Source organism: Scyliorhinus torazame, chromosome 24 (genome assembly GCF_047496885.1).
Source record: "Scyliorhinus torazame isolate Kashiwa2021f chromosome 24, sScyTor2.1, whole genome shotgun sequence".
Taxonomy (NCBI): Eukaryota; Metazoa; Chordata; class Chondrichthyes; order Carcharhiniformes; family Scyliorhinidae; genus Scyliorhinus; species Scyliorhinus torazame.
Genome location: NC_092730.1, coordinates 51,158,640 through 51,169,783, shown reverse-complemented (window position 1 = coordinate 51,169,783; position 11,144 = coordinate 51,158,640). Strand labels below are relative to the sequence as shown.

At 47.5% G+C, this 11,144-nt stretch overlaps 2 non-coding genes across 2 annotated transcripts; one reads left to right on the top strand and one right to left on the bottom strand.

Moving 5' to 3' along the window:
- The first annotated feature begins 5,374 nt into the window (after positions 1 to 5,374).
- On the top strand, positions 5,375 to 5,446 carry trnam-cau (transfer RNA methionine (anticodon CAU)). Its single transcript has one exon. It is a non-coding gene; the product is annotated as a tRNA-Met (tRNA).
- A 5,609-nt stretch (positions 5,447 to 11,055) lies between these two features.
- trnar-ucg (transfer RNA arginine (anticodon UCG)) lies at positions 11,056 to 11,144 on the bottom strand. Its single transcript is given in 2 exon segments — positions 11,056 to 11,091; positions 11,108 to 11,144. It is a non-coding gene; the product is annotated as a tRNA-Arg (tRNA).

The window sequence follows — 11,144 nt, the reverse complement described above, 5'->3', positions numbered from 1 at the left end:
GCATAGTTACACAGCAGGGACCATAGTTACACAGCAGAGTGTGCAGTTACACAGCAGGGAGCACAGTTACACAGCAGGGTGCACAGTTACACAGCAGAGAGCACAGTTACACAGCAGAGTGTGCAGTTACACAGCAGAGAGCACAGTTACACAGCAGAGAGCACAGTTATACAGCAGTGTGCAGTTACACATCAGGGTGCATAGATACACAGCAGAGAGTGCCGTTACACATCAGATAGCTCAATTGCACAGCAGAGAGCACAGTAACACAGCAGAGAGCACAGTTACACAGCAGAGAGTGCAGTTACACATCAGATAGCTCAATTGCACAGCAGAGAGCACAGTTACACAGCAGGGTGTGCAGTTCCACAGCAGAGTGTGCAGTTACACAGCAGGGTGCACAGATTCACAGCAGAGAGCACAGTTACACAGCTGAGAGCACAGTTACACAGCAGAGTGTGCAGTTACACAGCAGAGAGCACAGTTACACAGCAGGCAGTACAGTTACACAGCAGAGAGCACAGTTATACAGCAGAGTGTGCAGTTACACAGCAGAGAGCACGGTTACACAGCAGAGTGTGCACTTGCAGAGTGTGCACTTACACAGCAGGGAGCACATTAACACAGGAGAGAGCACGGTTACACTTCAGAGGGCACAGTTACACAGCAGGGAGCACAGTTACACAGCAGAGAGCACAGTTACACAGCAGAGAGCACAGTTACACAGCAGAGTGTGCAGTTACACATCAGGGTGCACAGTTACACAGCAGAGTGTTCAGTTACACATCAGGTAGCTCAATTGCACAGCAGAGAGCACAGTTACACAGCAGAGAGCACAGTTACACAGCAGAAAGCACAGTTACACATCAGAAAGCACGGTTACACAGCAGCGAGCAAAGTTACACAGCAGAGGGCACAGTTACACAGCAGAGAGCTCAGTTACACAGCAGAGAGCACAGTTACACAGCATAAAGCACAGTTACATAGCAGAGAGTTCAGTTACACAGCAGAGAGCTCAGTTACACAGCATAGAGCACAGTTACACAGCAGAGAGCACAGTTACACAGCCGAGACCACAGTTACACAGCTTAGAGCACAATTACACAGCAGAGAGCTCAGTTACACAGCAGAGAGCTCAGTTACACATCAGAAAGCACACTTACACAGCAGAGAGCACAGTTACACAGCAGAGAGCACAGTTACACAGCAGAGTGTGCAGTTACACAGCAGAGAGCACAGTTACACAGCAGAGAGCACAGTTACACAGCAGAGTGTGCAGTTACATATCAGGGTGCACAGTTACACAGCAGAGAGTGCAGTTACACATCAGATAGCTCAATTGCACAGCAGAGAGCACAGTTACACAACAGAGAGCACAGTTACACAGCAGCGAGTGCAGTTACACATCATATAGCTCAATTGCACAGCAGAGAGCACAGTTACACATCAGGGTGTGCAGTTCCACAGCAGAGTGTGCAGTTCCACAGCAGAGTGTGCAGTTCCACAGCAGGGTGCACAGTTACACAGCAGAGAGCACAGTTACACAGCAGGGAGCACAGTTACACAGCAGGGAGCACAGTTACACAGCAGAGTGTGCACTTGTAGAGTTGGCACTTACACAGCAGGGAGCACAGTAACACAGGAGAGAGCACGGTTACACATCAGAGGGCACAGTTACACAGCAGGGAGCAGTTACACAGCAGAGAACACAGTTACACAGCAGAGAGCACAGTTACAAAGCAGAATGCATAGTTACACATCAGAAAGCACGGTTACTCAGCAGAGAGCAAAGTTACACAGCAGAGAGCACAGTTACACATCAGGTAGCTCAATTGCACAGCAGAGAGCACAGTTACACAGCAGAGAGCACAGTTACACAGCAGAATGCATAGTTACACATCAGAAAGCACGGTTACTCAGCAGAGAGCAAAGTTACACAGCAGAGAGCACAGTTACACAGCAGAGAGCTCAGTTACACAGCAGAGAGCACAGTTACACAGCATAAAGCACAGTTACACAGCAGAGAGCTCAGTTGCACAGCAGAGAGCTCAGTTACACAGCACAGAGCACAGTTACACAGCAGAGAGCACAGTTACACAGCCGAGACCACAGTTACAAAGCAGAAAGCACAGTTACACAGCAGAGAGCTCAGTTACACAGCAGAGAGCTCAGTTACACAGCAGAAAGCTCAGTTACACAGCAGAAAGCACTGTTACACAGCAGAGAGCTCAGTTACACAGCAGAAAGCACAGATACACAGCAGAGAGCTCAGTTACACAGCAGAGACCACAGTTACACAGCAGAGAGCACAGTTACACAGCAGAGAGTGCAGTTACAGATCAGATAGCTCAATTGCACAGCAGAGAGCACAATTACACAGCAGGGTGTGCAGTTCCACAGCAGAGTGTGCAGTTCCACAGCAGAGTGTGCAGATACACAGCAGAGAGCACGGTTACACAGCAGAGAGCACAGTTACACAGCCGGGAGCACAGTTACACAGCAGCGAGCATAGTTACACAGCAGAGTGTGCACTTGCAGAGTTGGCACTTGCACAGCAGGGAGCACAGTAACACAGGAGAGAGCACGGTTACACATCAGAGGGCACAGTTACACAGCAGGGAGCAGTTACACAGCAGAGAACACAGTTACACAGCAGAGAGCACAGTTACAAAGCAGAGTGTGCAGTTACACATCAGGGTGCACAGTTACACAGCAGAGAGTTCAGTTACACATCAGGTAGCTCAATTGCACAGCAGAGAGCACAGTTACACAGCAGAGAGCACAGTTACACAGCAGAATGCATAGTTACACATCAGAAAGCACGGTTACTCAGCAGAGAGCAAAGTTACACAGCAGAGAGCACAGTTACACAGCAGAGAGCTCAGTTACACAGCAGAGAGCACAGTTACACACCATAAAGCACAGTTACACAGCAGAGAGCTCAGTTGAACAGCAGAGAGCTCAGTTACACAGCACAGAGCACAGTTACACAGCAGAGAGCACAGTTACACAGCCGAGACCACAGTTACAAAGCAGAAAGCACAGTTACACAGCAGAGAGCTCAGTTACACAGCAGAGAGCTCAGTTACACAGCAGAAAGCTCAGTTACACAGCAGAAAGCACTGTTACACAGCAGAGAGCTCAGTTACACAGCAGAAAACACAGATACACAGCAGAGAGCTCAGTTACACAGCAGAGACCACAGTTACACAGCAGAGAGCACAGTTACACAGCAGAGAGTGCAGTTACACATCAGATAGCTCAATTGCACAGCAGAGAGCACAATTACACAGCAGGGTGTGCAGTTCCACAGCAGAGTGTGCAGTTCCACAGCAGAGTGTGCAGATACACAGCAGAGAGCACGGTTACACAGCAGAGAGCACAGTTACACAGCAGAGAGCACAGTTACACAGCAGAAAGCACACTTACACAGCAGAGAGCACAGTTACACAGCAGAGAGCACAGTTACACAGCAGAGTGTGCAGTTACACAGCAGAGAGCACAGTTACACAGCAGGGAGCACAGTTACACAGCAGAGTGTGCAGTTACACATCAGGGTGCACAGTTACACAGCAGAGAGTGCAGTTACACATCAGATAGCTCAATTGCACAGCAGAGAGCACAGTTACACAGCAGAGAGCACAGTTACACAGCAGCGAGTGCAGTTACACATCAGATAGCTCAATTGCACAGCAGAGAGCACAGTTACACATCAGGGTGTGCAGTTCCACAGCAGAGCGTGCAGTTTCACAGCAGAGTGTGCAGTTACACAGCAGAGAGCACAGTTACAAAGCAGAGAGCACAGTTACACAGCAGAGTGTGCAGTTACACAGCAGGGTGCACAGTTTCACATAGGGAGCACAGTTATACAGCTGAGAGCACAGTTACACAGCTGAGTGTGCAGTTCCAAAGCAGGGTGAACAGTTACACAGCAGAGAGCACAGTTACACAGCAGGGAGCACAGTTACACAGCAGGGAGCACAGTTACACAGCAGAGTGTGCAGTTACACAGCAGAGAGCACAGTTACACGGCAGGGAACACAGTTCCACAGCAGAGAGCACAGTTACACAGCAGAGTGTGCAGTTACACAGCAGAGAGCACGGTTACACAGCAGAGAGCACAGTTACACAGCCGGGAGCACAGTTACACAGCAGCGAGCATAGTTACAAAGCAGAGTGTGCACTTGCAGAGTGTGCACTTACACAGCAGGGAGCACAGTAACACAGGAGAGAGCACGGTTACACATCAGAGGACACAGTTACACAGCAGGGAGCACAGTTACAGAGCAGAGAGCACAGTTACTCAGCAGAGAGCACAGTTACACAGCAGAGTGTGCAGTTACACATCAGGGTGCACAGTTACACAGCAGAGAGTACAGTTACACATCAGGTAGCTCAATTGCACAGCAGAGAGCACAGTTACACAGCAGAGAGCACAGTTACAGAGCAGAAAGCACAGTTACACATCAGAAAGCACGGTTACACAGCAGAGAGCAAAGTTACACAGCAGAGAGCACAGTTACACAGCAGAGAGCTCAGTTACACAGCAGAGAGCACAGTTACACAGCATAAAGCACAGTTACACAGCAGAGAGCTCAGTTACACAGCAGAGAGCTCAGTTACACAGCAGAGAGCACAGTTACACAGCAGAGAGCACAGTTACACAGCCGAGACCACAGTTACAAAGCAGAAAGCACAGTTACACAGCAGAGAGCTCAGTTACACGGCAGCGAGCTTAGTTACACAGCAGAAAGCTCAGTTACACAGCAGAAAGCACAGTTACACAGCAGAGAGCTCAGTTACACAGCAGAAAGCACAGTTACACAGCAGAGAGTTCAGTTACACAGCAGAGACCACAGTTACACAGCAGAAAGCACAGTTACACAGCAGAGAGCTCAGTTACACAGCAGAGAGTGCAGTTACACAGCAGAGAGCACAGTTAAACAGCAGAGACCACAGTTACACAGCCGGGAGCACTGTTACACATCAGAGTGTGCAGTTACACATCAGAGAGCACGGTTACACAACGGAGAGCACAATAGCACAGCAGGATATATATTTACAAACGGGGCCTATCATTGTAAAACAGAAAACACATTTTACTAAATAATTCGTTGTTCTATCTCAATATCTTGCTGATTTGCTCGGCACCTATTCTGTGTGTCATTGTGTGTTTGTCCTGATAGTCTCTTCCTGCTTTTCGGTGTGTCTTTCTCTGTCCTCAGTCTGTTACAGACGTGCTGATGTTCCGTGTTATTGTCCTGCCAGAGTGAGCTTCACAACACGTGGGTTCTTGATTGAAGGGAAAAATGGACGAAGTGAATAGTTATCTGGCTGGCACAGAACAGCAATTGTGGACACAGTGGACCTAAAGAGCAGAGTGGCGCAGCGGAAGCGTGCTGGGCCCATAACTCAGAGGTCGATGGATCAAAACCATCCTCTGCTATTTTTATTCTCACTCACACCAAAAGTAAACAAGTCGCTATTCCCCAGCACATCTGCATTTTCTTTTCAGTAAATTAGAATCAAAGTGTTGTTTCCAGTGTGATCCGGAAATTTGTCCCGGGAATGAAGCAGACAGCATTACATCACTGTGAAGTTCAAAGTAACGAAATTGGAAGCTCTTCAATCGACTCTCTCGGCGGGAAACAGAGTCCTGTTGCTGTGGTGCTTGAGTATTATTGGTGCCAACATCACATCTCCACTGATTGGAATGGGTTATGTTTTATTAACACAGTCATGGCATTTGGTAAAGATAGAACCAGGAGTGTTTCAATGTTTGAAAATCCTTTAACAGCGAGAAGAGGAAAAGTTTATATAATAACTTCCAGGAATATAACTTCAGTGTTGGGACCACAGCTGTTCTCTTTATATATTAACGATCTAGATAACGGGACTGAGGGCATTCTGGCTAAGTTTGCCGATGATACGAAGATAGGTGGAGGGGCAGGTAGTATGGAGGAGGTGGGGAGGCTGCAGAAAGATCTAGGCAGTTTAGCAGAGTGGTCCAAGAAATGGCTGATGAAATTCAACGTGGGCAAGTGCGAGGTCTTGCACTTTGGAAAAAAGAATAGAGGCGTGGACTATTTTCTAAACGGTGACAAAATTCATAATTCTGAAGTGCAAAGGGACTTGGGAGTCCTAGTCCAGGATTCTCTAAAGGTAAACTTGCAGGTTGAGTCCGTAATTAAGAAAGCAAATGCAATGTTGTCATTCATCTCAAGAGGCTTGGAATATAAAAGCAGGGATGTACTTCTGGAGCTTTATAAAGCATGAGTTAGGCCCCATTTAGAATACTGTGAGCAATTTTGGGCCCCACACCTCAGGAAGGACATACTGGCACTGGAGCGGTTCCAGCGGAGATTCACACGGATGATCCCAGGAATGGTAGGCCTAACATACGATGAACGTCTGAGGATCCTGGGATTATATTCATTGGAGTTTAGGAGGTTGAGGGGAGATCTAATAGAAACTTACAAGATAATGAATGGCTTAGATAGTGTGGATGAAGGGAAGTTGTTTCCATTAGCAGGGGAGTTTAGGACCCGGGGGCACAGCCTTAGAATTAAAGGGAGTCACGACAGAACAGAGATGAGGAGAAATTTCTTCAGCCAGAGAGTGGTGGGTATGTGGAATTCATTGCCACAGACGGCGGTGGAGGCCGGGATGTTGAGTGTCTTTAAGACAGAAGTTGATAAATTCTTGATTTCTCGAGGAATTAAGTGCTATGGAGAGAGAGCGGGTAAATGGAGTTGAAATCAGCCATGATTGAATGGTGGAGTGGGCTCGATGGGCCGAATGGCCTTACTTCCACTCCTATGTCTTATGGTCTTATGGAATATCCCACAGGGCGGCAATAAGGATATTAAACAATATCCAATAATAAACCAGAATAAGAGCGGAGATCCCAGTTTCCACTCTCGGACGGATGTGAACAATCCATCCAGACTATTTACTACAAGAGAAGAGGAATTTTACCCGGAGTCCTCCTTCCAGCCTCTTCTTCCAGCTCTCTTTCCTCAGTGTGAAACCCACGAAATCACGCAAACGCTTCCGATCAAACCATTATTGCGATGGCCGGGAATCGAAACCGTGTTAATTGCTTGTTATTCGCTGCCCAGTAGTTCTGCTCTCACCCACAAGCAGTGACATCCTTTCCACGTCCACTTTGTCAAGACCATTCAAAATCTGATGTACTTCAATCAGATCAACTGTCACACTTCACATCTCCACTGGAAACAAGTGCAGTCTGTCTCACCTTTCCTCAATAGCAAACCCGCTCAAAGACCAACAAAGAACAAAGAAAAGTACAGCACAGGAAGAGGCCCTTCGGCCCTCCAAGCGTGTGCCGACCATGCTGCCCGACTAAATTAAAATCTTCTACACTTCCTGGGTCCGTATCCCTCGATTCCCATCCTATTCATGTATTTGTCAAGATGCCCCTTAAATATCACTATCGTCCCTGCTTCCACCACCTCCTCCGCTAGCGAGTTCCAGGCACCCACTACCCTCTGTGTTAAAAATTTGCCTCGTACATCTTCTCCAAACCTTGCCCCTCGCACCTTAAACCTATGCTCCCTAGTAATTGACCCCTCTACACTGGGGAAAAGCCTCTGACTATCCACTCTGTCTATGCCCCTCATAGTTTTGTAGACCTCTATCAGGTCGCCCCTCAACATCCGTCGTTCCAGTGAGAACAAACCGAGTTTATTCAAACGCTCCTCATAGCTAATGCCCTCCATAACAGGCAAAATCCTGGTAAATCTCTTCTGCACCCTCTCTAAAGCCTCCACATCCTTCTGGCAGTGCGGCGACCAGAATTGAACACGATACACCAAGTGTGGCCTAACTAACGTTCCATACAGCTGCAACATGACTTGCCAATTCTTGTACTCAATGCCCCGGTCAATGAAGGAAGCATGCCGTATGCGGTCTTGACTACCTTCTCCACCTGTGTTGCCCCTTTCAGTGACCTCTGGACCTGTAGACATAGATCTCTCTGACTTTCAATACTGTATATTCCCTACCTGCATTAGCCCTTCCAAAATGCATTACCTCACATTTGTCCAGATTAAACTCCATCTGCCATCTCTCCGCCCAAGTCGCCAAACAAACTAAATCCTACTGTATCCTCTGACAGACCACGTCGCTATCCGCAATTCCCCCAACCTTTGTGTCATCTGCAAACTTGCTAATCAGACCAGTTACATTTCCCGCCAAATCATTTATACACACTACAAACAGCAAAGGTCCCAGCCCTGATCCCTGCGGAACAACACTAGTCCCAGCCCTCCAATTAGAAAAGCACCCTTCCATTGCTACTCTCTGCCTTCTATGACCTAGCCAGTTATGTATCCACCTTGCCAGCTCACCTCTGATCCCGTGTGACATCACCTTTTATACTACTCTACCATAAGGGACCTTGTCAAAGGCCTTACTGAAGTCCATGTAGACAACATCCACTGCCCTAACTGCATCAATCATCTCTGTGACCTCTTCGAAAAACTCTATCAAGTTAGTGAGACACAAAACCATGCTGCCTCTCACTAATACGTCCATTTGCTTCCAAATGGGAGTAGATTCTGTCTCGAACGATTCTCTCCAGTAATTTCCCTACCACTGACGAAAGGCTCATTCCTGGCACCAATCGAGGAAACCTTCTCTGAACCGTTTCCAACGTATTTACATCTTTCCCTAATTAAGGAAACCAAAACTGCGCAGAATTAGCGAAATGTGTGGCTCCTGGAATAAAAGGGACAGTAGCAATATGGATATAAATGTGGTTGAATAATCAGAAACAGAATATAATGGTCAATAGAGACTTTTCGGACTGGACGAAGGTTTGAGTGTTCCACATGGAACATTTGCTTCCCTGATACATAACAATTTGTAGATCATGGTGTACAGGGAACAGTTTCAAATTTGGGGATGGTAAAAACTTGGAAATTTTGAAAACTGAGACGCGGACAGTCTAGAACTTCAAACGACAAAAGATGATTTTCAGTCTGGAGACGTGTGAGATTATGCATTTCGGTAGGGAAGTGTAGAATCACAGAATTTACAGTGCAGAAGGTGGCCATTCGGACCATAGAATCTGCACCGGCTCTTCAAAGAGCACCCCCATGAAGCCAACACCTCCGCCCAATCCCCGCACCCCAGCAACCCCATCTAAACTAAGGGCAATTTAGCATGGCCGATCGACCTAATCTGCACATCTTTGGAGTGTGGGAGGAAACCGGAGCTCCCGTCCGAAACCCACGGAGAACACAGACAATGATCCAAGCGGGTATCGAACCTGAGACGCGGCGCTGTGAGGCCATAGTGCTAACCACTATGCTACCGTGCTGCCCCTCAACTATTTATGGGATGAAGGAGCAGACAGAGCTGGGTGTGTATGTGGATAGATCATTGAAGGTGGACAGGTGGAGAGAGCAGGTAATAATGCAAATCTTATTCTGGGTTTATTCCGAGTGGAAAAGAGAACAAGAGCAAGGAGGTTATGCTGAATCTGTACAAGGCGCCAGTTAGACATCAGATGGAATATTTTGCACAGCTCTGGGAGCCACAATATTGGAAGGCTGTGGACGTATTGGGCAGCGTGCAGAAGAGGTTTCATTTAGGTTTCATTGATTCAATTTAGGAGGCTAGATTGGAGATGTTGGGAACGTTCTCCTTGGAGAGGATAAGGCAGAGAGGAGATATGATGGAGATGTTCAAAATCATGAGGGGGCTAGGCGGAGTAAACAGAGAGAAACAGTTCCCCCGAGTAAAAAGAGCAAGAATGAGAGGGCACAGATTTCCGTTGATTTGCAAAGGAAGCAGCTGTGATGTTTGAAAAAGAAGCACTTTTGCACAACGAGTGCTTCGGGTCTGGAATGTACTGAGGAGTGAATCTTCTTGCATCATTCTCTATACCGATATTCCTAATCCTCTGTCTGATAATCGATTTAAATCACGACACCAGCTTTGGGCAGGAGTTTGGCACCATGAAAACATGCGGCTTCAGAAGCTCCAAAACAGACGCCAGCTTCATCTGGGGCACTGCTGGCAGATTTTGTCTTTCCGGAACCGGCCGCCCAGCCGTGAAAACAAGTCCATCAGAGGATCTCATTACACTGTAAGACGGAGGAGCAGAAGTAGGCCATTCGGCCCATCGTGTCTGCTCCACCATTCAGATAGGTTATGTCTGATCTGATATAATCCTCAAACCCAGTTTCCCGCCTTATCCCAATAATCCTTGCTTTCCTTTACTGATTAAAAATCTGTCTCAAGGGCAGCACGGTGGTTCAGTAGTTTATACAGCTGCCTCACGGCACCGAAGGCCCATGTTCGATCCCGGCTCTGGGTCACTATCTGCGTTGAGTTTGCATATTCTTCCTGTGTTTGGGTGCGTTTCGCTCCCACAACCAAAAGATGTGCAGGGTCGGTGGATTGGTTGCAAAATTGGCCTTAGTTGGAAAAAATGTTTGCGTACTCTAAATTTAAAAAAAATCTGTCTGTGGCAGCCTTCAACAAATTAACTGACCCACCCTCTACAGCCCTATTCGATTCATACAAACATTTCTACAGATGCTCTATACTCCGAGAGAAGAACCTACTCCTCATTTCTGGTTGAAATGGGCGGCCACTTACTCTGAGATTGTTCCTTCTGGTCCTACACTCTCCCACATGGTGAACCAGTTTCGCAGCATTTATCCTGTCAAGCCCCCTGCCCCCCGCCCCCCCCCCCCCCCCCCCAGGGTGAATATAGAGGGATGTGGGCCAAATGCGGGCAAATGTGACTCGCTTAGTGATAGAAACTGGGCGGCATGGTCAAGCTGGGCCGAAGGGCCTGTTTCCATGCTGAAACATCTATGACTGTAACCATCTGCCTGAGGACATTAGAATTCCCTCCACAGAATTGTATTGAACCGATTGAAACATAATATTTTATTTAATTCTTTGTCCAAATCAATCAGATATTGTGGATTCATTCGGCGGTAAACGAAAGACTAAGATGAGAGAGGAGGGAAAACTGGATTGTCAGCAAACGTTCCACCGGATTTCTGTATAAAACGACCGCGGCAGGACTCGAACCTGCAATCGCCTGATATCATTAATAGAATCACCGAAGTCAGACGCCTTATCCATTAGGCCACGCGGCC